The following is a 7,989-nucleotide window of genomic DNA, read 5'->3' on the forward strand; positions in this document are numbered from 1 at the left end:
ACTAGACACTCCCGTTTCAAAAAGAACCAAAAAAAAAAAAAGAAATCAGATATTCAGCATGGACAGTACATACCCTGCACAGCTGACTCAAATACCCAGGCCCATAAAAAGATTAACTAGTAATTGCATTTTATATAAAAAAAATAATAAATGAAACCCTGGAAGCACATCAAATATTCCAAGATTCAGTGCAATTGCAATAATGTTTCTCTTATTTCCTTTTTTTTTTGGTACAATTTTTAACTTTATTTAATCTTTTTTTTAAACTCCTGATTTTATCCCCTCCTCAGTCCACCCTTTAAATGTTCCATATCTGATACATTCTGACCCTTCTCCTCTAGGATGTTCCCACCCCACCCCCATCCTGCACCAGACCTTCCCATTCCCCGTGGGCTCCAGCCTCTTGAGGGTTAGATGCATCAGCTCTGACTGAGTCAGACCCAGCAGTCCTCTGCTGTATATGTGTTGGGGGGCCTCACATCAGGTGGCTATGCTGCATGGTTGGTGGTCCGGTGTCTGAAAGATCTCCAGGTCTAGGATAATTGAGATTGGTCATTCTCCTACAGGCACACCCACCTCCTCAGCTTCCTTATTCACTAATTCAACAACATGAGTCAGTAGCTTCTGTTCAATGTGTGGGTGTAAATACCCCACTCTCACTAATGGACAGGCCACTGAAACAGAAGACACAGTGAAACTAATAGAGGTTCTGTACCAAATGGATTTAACAGATATCTACAGAACATTTCATCCTAAAACAAAAGAATGCACTTTCTTTTCAGCATTTCATGGTTCCCTTTCCAAAATAGACCATATAATTGGTCACAAAACAATCTTCAACCGATAAAAGAAGATTGAAATAATCCCATGCATCCTATCAAACCACTATGGCCTAAAGCTGGTCCTCAATAACAGAAAATACAACAGAAAACATACATATATGTGAAGACTAAATAACTCTCTACTCAATGATAATTTTGTTAGAGAGGAAATAAAGAAATTAAACATGTCCTGGAGTTTAATGAACATATTGACACTTCATACCCAAACTTATTGGACACAATGAAAGCAGTGTTAAGAGGAAAATTAATAGCACTAAGTGCACTGGTAAAGAAACTGGAGAGATCTTACACTAGCAACTTAATAGCACACCTGAGAGCTCTAGAACAAAAAGAAGAAGCAAACACACCCAAGAGGAGTAGATGGTAGGAAATAGTCAAACTCAGGCCTGAAATCAACTAAATAGAAACAAAGAGAACAATGCAAAGAATCAGCAAAACCAAAAGCTTGTTCTTTAAGAAAATCAACAAGATAGATAAACCCCTAGCCAAAGTAACTAAAGGGCTCCAAATTAACAAAATCAGTGAGGAAAAGGAGATGTAAGCACAGAAACAGAGGAATTTAAAAAATAATCATCAGATCCTACTTCAAAAGCCTCTACTGGAAAGTCTAGATGAAATAGATGGTTTTCTAGATAAATACGGCATATCAAACTTGACTCTAGAGCAGGTAAACGTTCTAAACAGGCCCATATCCCAAAAATAAATAGAAGTTATTAAAAACATCTGGACCTCAAATTTTAGTAGGATTATTTGATTCTCTGTAGTGTAACTTCTTGAGTTCTTTGTATAAATTAGATATTAGTCCTCTTTTGGATGTAGTATTTTTTTTCTTTCTTTTTTTTTCGGAGCTGAGAACCGAACCCAGGGCCTTGCGCTTACTAGGCAAGAGCTCTACCACTGAGCTAAATCCCCAACCCCTGGATGTAGTATTGGTAAAGATGATTTCCCAATCTGTTGTTTGCTCCTTTGCCATATTAACAGTGTTCTTTGCCTTACAGAAGCTTTTCAATTTTATGAGGTTCCATATGTCAATTCTTGATTTAGAGCATAAGCCTTGTGTTCTGTTCAGGAGATTTCCCCTGAGTATATGCTGTGAGGATATGCTGAAGCACACATTTTGAAATTTGCCATTTTAAATGTATTAATATAGAGAATCACTGTTTATTGTAACAGAAATTGAATGTCATTTTTTTTACAAAGTAAATATTCTTAAATTTAATATTTTAGTACAAAATACACGGCATAATTAAAGCACCCCTGAATAAAAATAAAAATAAAAATAAAAATGTAGAAGATATCACTATACCTGTTTCCAGAAAGCTACTTAACAAAATGACCCAACCAGGATAATACTGGCATAAACATGCTCTTACATATATGGAATAAAAGTCTTCTACTGAAAAACTCAATTATGGTCTAGAAATTTAAGAAGCAATGATTTATAGAACTGTTGTGATATGCCTGTGCAACAGAAGAAGAGATACACTGGAACATAAAAACTCGCGTAAGATAGACCTTATATATCTATTTCATTGTAGCTCCCAGAATATGGAGTGATAACATGTAGAATATATGAGAGTATAATTAATATCCAAATGAATAAAATGCTCACAAATTCCTGTGACAAAAGCATAAACTAGAAGTTGTATAATGATATAAGCAACATCAGAATGCCTGAAAGGGACTCTTCTATGTCTTTCATCTGTATTGAGCCTAATACAATATAGTATCCTAAGTATAGGACATTATACGTCATAATGACACCACTGATGAAAAGGAACTTGTAAGATGAGTCAACGAATAGATTTCTCTTTTCATTCAGCTTTCTGCCTTCTAATATTAAAGTAAGTAAAATAAATTAAACAAAAAAACCCAAACGAATATTTTAAATAGGAATAAGTGAGAAAATATTATCTGTACTGTTTGAAAGTGGAAAAATATTAATGTTAAAAATCAAAGCATAGACCCGCGGATCCCGGCCCCCAGCAGCTCTCTGCTCCCAGACCCCGTGAGAGAGAGAGAGACCTTACCGCCTGGTCAGGTGGGCACTCCTGAGGCTGCAGAGCGGAAGAGACCACCAACACTGCCCACCCCTGCCCACATCCCTGGCCCAAGAGGAAACTGTATAAGGCCTCTGGGCTCCCGTGGGGGAGGGCCCAGGAGCAGCAGGACCCCTGCCAGAGACACCGCCGGAACCTGAAGGAAACAGACCGGATAAACAGTTCTCTGCACCCAAATCCCGTGGGAGGGAGAGCTAAACCTTCAGAGAGGGAGACAAGCCTGGGAAACCAGAAGAGACTGCTCTCTGCACACACATCTCGGACGCCAGAGGAAAAAGCCAAAGACCATCTGGAACCCTGGTGCACTGAAGCTCCTGGAAACGGCGGCACAGGTCTTCCTGGTTGCTGCAGCTGCAGAGAGCCCGTGGGCAGCACCCCACTAGCGAACTTGAGCCTCGGGACCACAGGTAAGACCAAATTTTCTGCTGCAAGAAAGCTGCCTGGTGAACTCAAGACACAGGCCCACAGGAACAGCTGAAGACCTGTAGAGAGGAAAAACTACACGCCCGAAAGCAGAACACTCTGTCCCCATAACTGGCTGAAAGAGAGGAAAACAGGTCTACAGCACTCCTGACACACAGGCTTATAGGACAGTCTAGCCACTGTCAGAAATAGCAGAACAAAGTAACACTAGAGATAATCTGATGGCAAGAGGCAAGCGCAGGAACCCAAGCAACAGAAACCAAGACTACATGGCACCATCGGAGCCCAATTCTCCCATCAAAACAAACATGGAATATCCAAACACACCAGAAAAGCAAGATCTAGTTTCAAAATCATTTTTGATCATGATGCTGGAGGACTTCAAGAAAGACGTGAAGAACTCCCTTAGAGAACAAGTAGAAGCCTACAGAGAGGAATCGCAAAAATGCCTGAAAGAATTCCAGGAAAACATAAATAAACAAGTAGAAGCCCATAGAGAGGAGACACAAAAATCCCTGAAAGAATTCCAGGAAAACATAAATAAACAAGTAGAAGCCCATAGAGAGGAGACACAAAAATCCCTGAAAGAATTCCAGGAAAACATAAATAAACAAGTAGAAGCCCATAGAGAGGAGACACAAAAATCCCTGAAAGAATTCCAGGAAAACACAATCAAACAGTTGAAGGAATTAAAAATGGAAATAGAAGCAATCAAGAAAGAACACATGGAAACAACCCTGGATATAGAAAACCAAAAGAAGAGACAAGGAACTGTAGATACAAGCTTCACCAACAGAATACAAGAGATGGAAGAGAGAATCTCAGGAGCAGAAGATTCCATAGAAATCATTGACTCAACTGTCAAAGATAATGTAAAGTGGAAAAAGCTACTGGTCCAAAACATACAGGAAATCCAGGACTCAATGAGAAGATCAAACCTAAGGATAATAGGAATAGAAGAGAGTGAAGACTCCCAGCTCAAAGGACCAGTAAATATCTTCAACAAAATCATAGAAGAAAACTTCCCTAACCTAAAAAAAGAGATACCCATAGACATACAAGAAGCCTACAGAACTCCAAATAGATTGGACAAGAAAAGAAACACCTCCCGTCACATAATTGTCAAAACACCAAACGCACAAAATAAAGAAAGAATATTAAAAGCAGTAAGGGAAAAAGGTCAAGTAACATATAAAGGCAGACCTATCAGAATCACACCAGACTTCTCGCCAGAAACTATGAAGGCCAGAAGATCCTGGACTGATGTCATACAGACCCTAAGAGAACACAAATGCCAGCCCAGGTTACTGTATCCAGCAAAACTCTCAATTAACATAGATAGAGAAACCAAGATATTCCATGACAAAACCAAATTTACACAATATCTTTCCACAAATCCAGCACTACAAAGGATAATAAATGGTAAAGCCCAACATAAGGAGGCAAGCTATACCCTAGAAGAAGCAAGAAACTAATCGTCTTGGCAACAAAACAAAGAGAATGAAAGCACACAAACATAACCTCACATCCAAATATAAATATAACGGGAAGCAATAATTACTATTCCTTAATATCTCTCAATATCAATGGCCTCAACTCCCCAATAAAAAGACATAGATTAACAAACTGGATACACAACGAGGACCCTGCATTCTGCTGCCTACAGGAAACACACCTCAGAGACAAAGACAGACACTACCTCAGAGTGAAAGGCTGGAAAACAACTTTCCAAGCAAATGGTCAGAAGAAGCAAGCTGGAGTAGCCATTCTAATATCAAATAAAATCAATTTCCAACTAAAAGTCTCAAAAAAGATAAGGAAGGACACTTCATATTCATCAAAGGAAAAATCCACCAAGATGAACTCTCAATCCTAAATATCTATGCCCCAAATACAAGGGCACCTACATATGTAAAAGAAACCTTACTAAAGCTCAAAACACACATTGCACCTCACACAATAATAGTGGGAGATTTCAACACACCACTCTCATCAATGGACAGATCATGGAAACAGAAATTAAACAGTGATGTCGACAGACTAAGAGAAGTCATGAGCCAAATGGACTTAACGGATATTTATAGAACATTCTATCCTAAAGCAAAAGGATATACCTTCTTCTCAGCTCCTCATGGTACTTTCTCCAAAATTGACCATATAATTGGTCAAAAAACGGGCCTCAACAGGTACAGAAAGATAGAAATAATCCCATGCGTGCTATCGGACCACCACGGCCTAAAACTGGTCTTCAATAACAATAAGGGAAGAATGCCCACATATACGTGGAAATTGAACAATGCTCTACTCAATGATAACCTGGTCAAGGAAGAAATAAAGAAAGAAATTAAAAACTTTTTAGAATTTAATGAAAATGAAGGTACAACATACCCAAACTTATGGGACACAATGAAAGCTGTGCTAAGAGGAAAACTCATAGCGCTGAGTGCCTGCAGAAAGAAACAGGAATGAGCATATGTCAGCAGCTTGACAGCACACCTAAAAGCTCTAGAACAAAAAGAAGCAAATACACCCAGGAGGAGTAGAAGGCAGGAAATAATCAAACTCAGAGCTGAAATCAACCAAGTAGAAACAAAAAGGACTATAGAAAGAATCAACAGAACCAAAAGTTGGTTCTTTGAGAAAATCAACAAGATAGATAAACCCTTAGCCAGACTAACGAGAGGACACAGAGAGTGCGTCCAAATTAACAAAATCAGAAATGAAAAGGGAGACATAACTACAGATTCAGAGGAAATTCAAAAAATCATCAGATCTTACTATAAAAACCTATATTCAACAAAACTTGAAAATCTTCAGGAAATGGACAATTTCCTAGACAGATAGCAGGTACCGAAGTTAAATCAGGAACAGATAAACCAGTTAAACAACCCCATAACTCCTAAGGAAATAGAAGCAGTCATTAAAGGTCTCCCAACCAAAAAGAGCCCAGGTCCAGATGGGTTTAGTGCAGAATTCTATCAAACCTTCATAGAAGACCTCATACCAATATTATCCAAACTATTCCACAAAATTGAAACAGATGGAGCACTACCGAATTCCTTCTACGAAACCACAATTACTCTTATACCTAAACCACACAAGACACAACAAAGAAAGAGAACTTCAGACCAATTTCCCTTATGAATATCGACGCAAAAATACTCAATAAAATTCTGGCAAACCGAATTCAAGAGCACATCAAAACAATCATCCACCATGATCAAGTAGGCTTCATCCCAGGCATGCAGGGATGGTTTAATATACGGAAAACCATCAACGTGATCCATTATATAAACAAACTGAAAGAACAGAACCACATGATCATTTCATTAGATGCTGAGAAAGCATTTGACAAAATTCAACACCCCTTCATGATAAAAGTCCTGGAAAGAATAGGAATTCAAGGCCCATACCTAAACATAGTAAAAGCCATATACAGCAAACCAGTTGCTAACATTAAACTAAATGGAGAGAAACTTGAAGCAATCCCACTAAAATCAGGGACTAGACAAGGCTGCCCACTCTCTCCCTACTTATTTAATATAGTTCTTGAAGTTCTAGCCAGAGCAATCAGACAACAAAAGGAGATCAAGGGGATACAGATCGGAAAAGAAGCGGTCAAAATATCACTATTTGCAGATGACATGATAGTATATTTAAGTGATCCCAAAAGTTCCACCAGAGAACTACTAAAGCTGATAAACAACTTCAGCAAAGTGGCTGGGTATAAAATTAACTCAAATGAATCAGTTGCCTTCCTCTATACAAAAGAGAAACAAGCCGAGAAAGAAATTAGGGAAACGACACCCTTAATAATAGACCCAAATAATATAAAGTACCTCGGTGTGACTTTAACCAAGCAAGTAAAAGATCTGTACAATAAGAACTTCAAGACACTGAGGAAAGAAATTGAAGAAGACCTCAGAAGATGGAAAGATCTCCCATGCTCATGGATTGGCAGGATTAATATAGTAAAAATGGCCATTTTACCAAAAGCAATCTACAGATTCAATGCAATCGCCATCAAAATACCAATCCAATTCTTCAAAGAGTTAGACAGAACAATTTGCAAATTCATCTGGAATAACAAAAAACCCAGGATAGCTAAAGCTATCCTCAACAATAAAAGGACTTCAGGGGGAATCACTATCCCTGAACTCAAGCAGTATTACAGAGCAATAGTGATAAAAACTGCATGGTATTGGTACAGAGACAGACAGATAGACCAATGGAATAGAATTGAAGACCCAAAAATGAACCCACACACCTATGGTCACTTGATATTTGACAAAGGAGCCAAAACCATCCAATGGAAAAAAGATAGCATTTTCAGCAAATGGTGCTGGTTCAACTGGAGGGCAACATGTAGAAGAATGCAGATCGATCCATGCTTATCACCCTGTACAAAGCTTAAGTCCAAGTGGATCAAGGACCTCCACATCAAACCAGACACACTCAAACTAATAGAAGAAAAACTAGGGAAGCATCTGGAACACATGGGCACTGGAAAAAATTTCCTGAACAAAACACCAATGGCTTATGCTCTAAGATCAAGAATCGACAAATGGGATCTCATAAAACTGCAAAGCTTCTGTAAGGCAAAGGACACTGTGGTTAGGACAAAATGGCAACCTACAGATTGGGAAAAGATCTTTACCAATCCT

This window comes from Rattus norvegicus, chromosome 14 (genome assembly GCF_021556685.1).
Source record: "Rattus norvegicus strain SHRSP/BbbUtx chromosome 14, alternate assembly SHRSP_T2T, whole genome shotgun sequence".
NCBI lineage: Eukaryota > Metazoa > Chordata > Mammalia > Rodentia > Muridae > Rattus > Rattus norvegicus.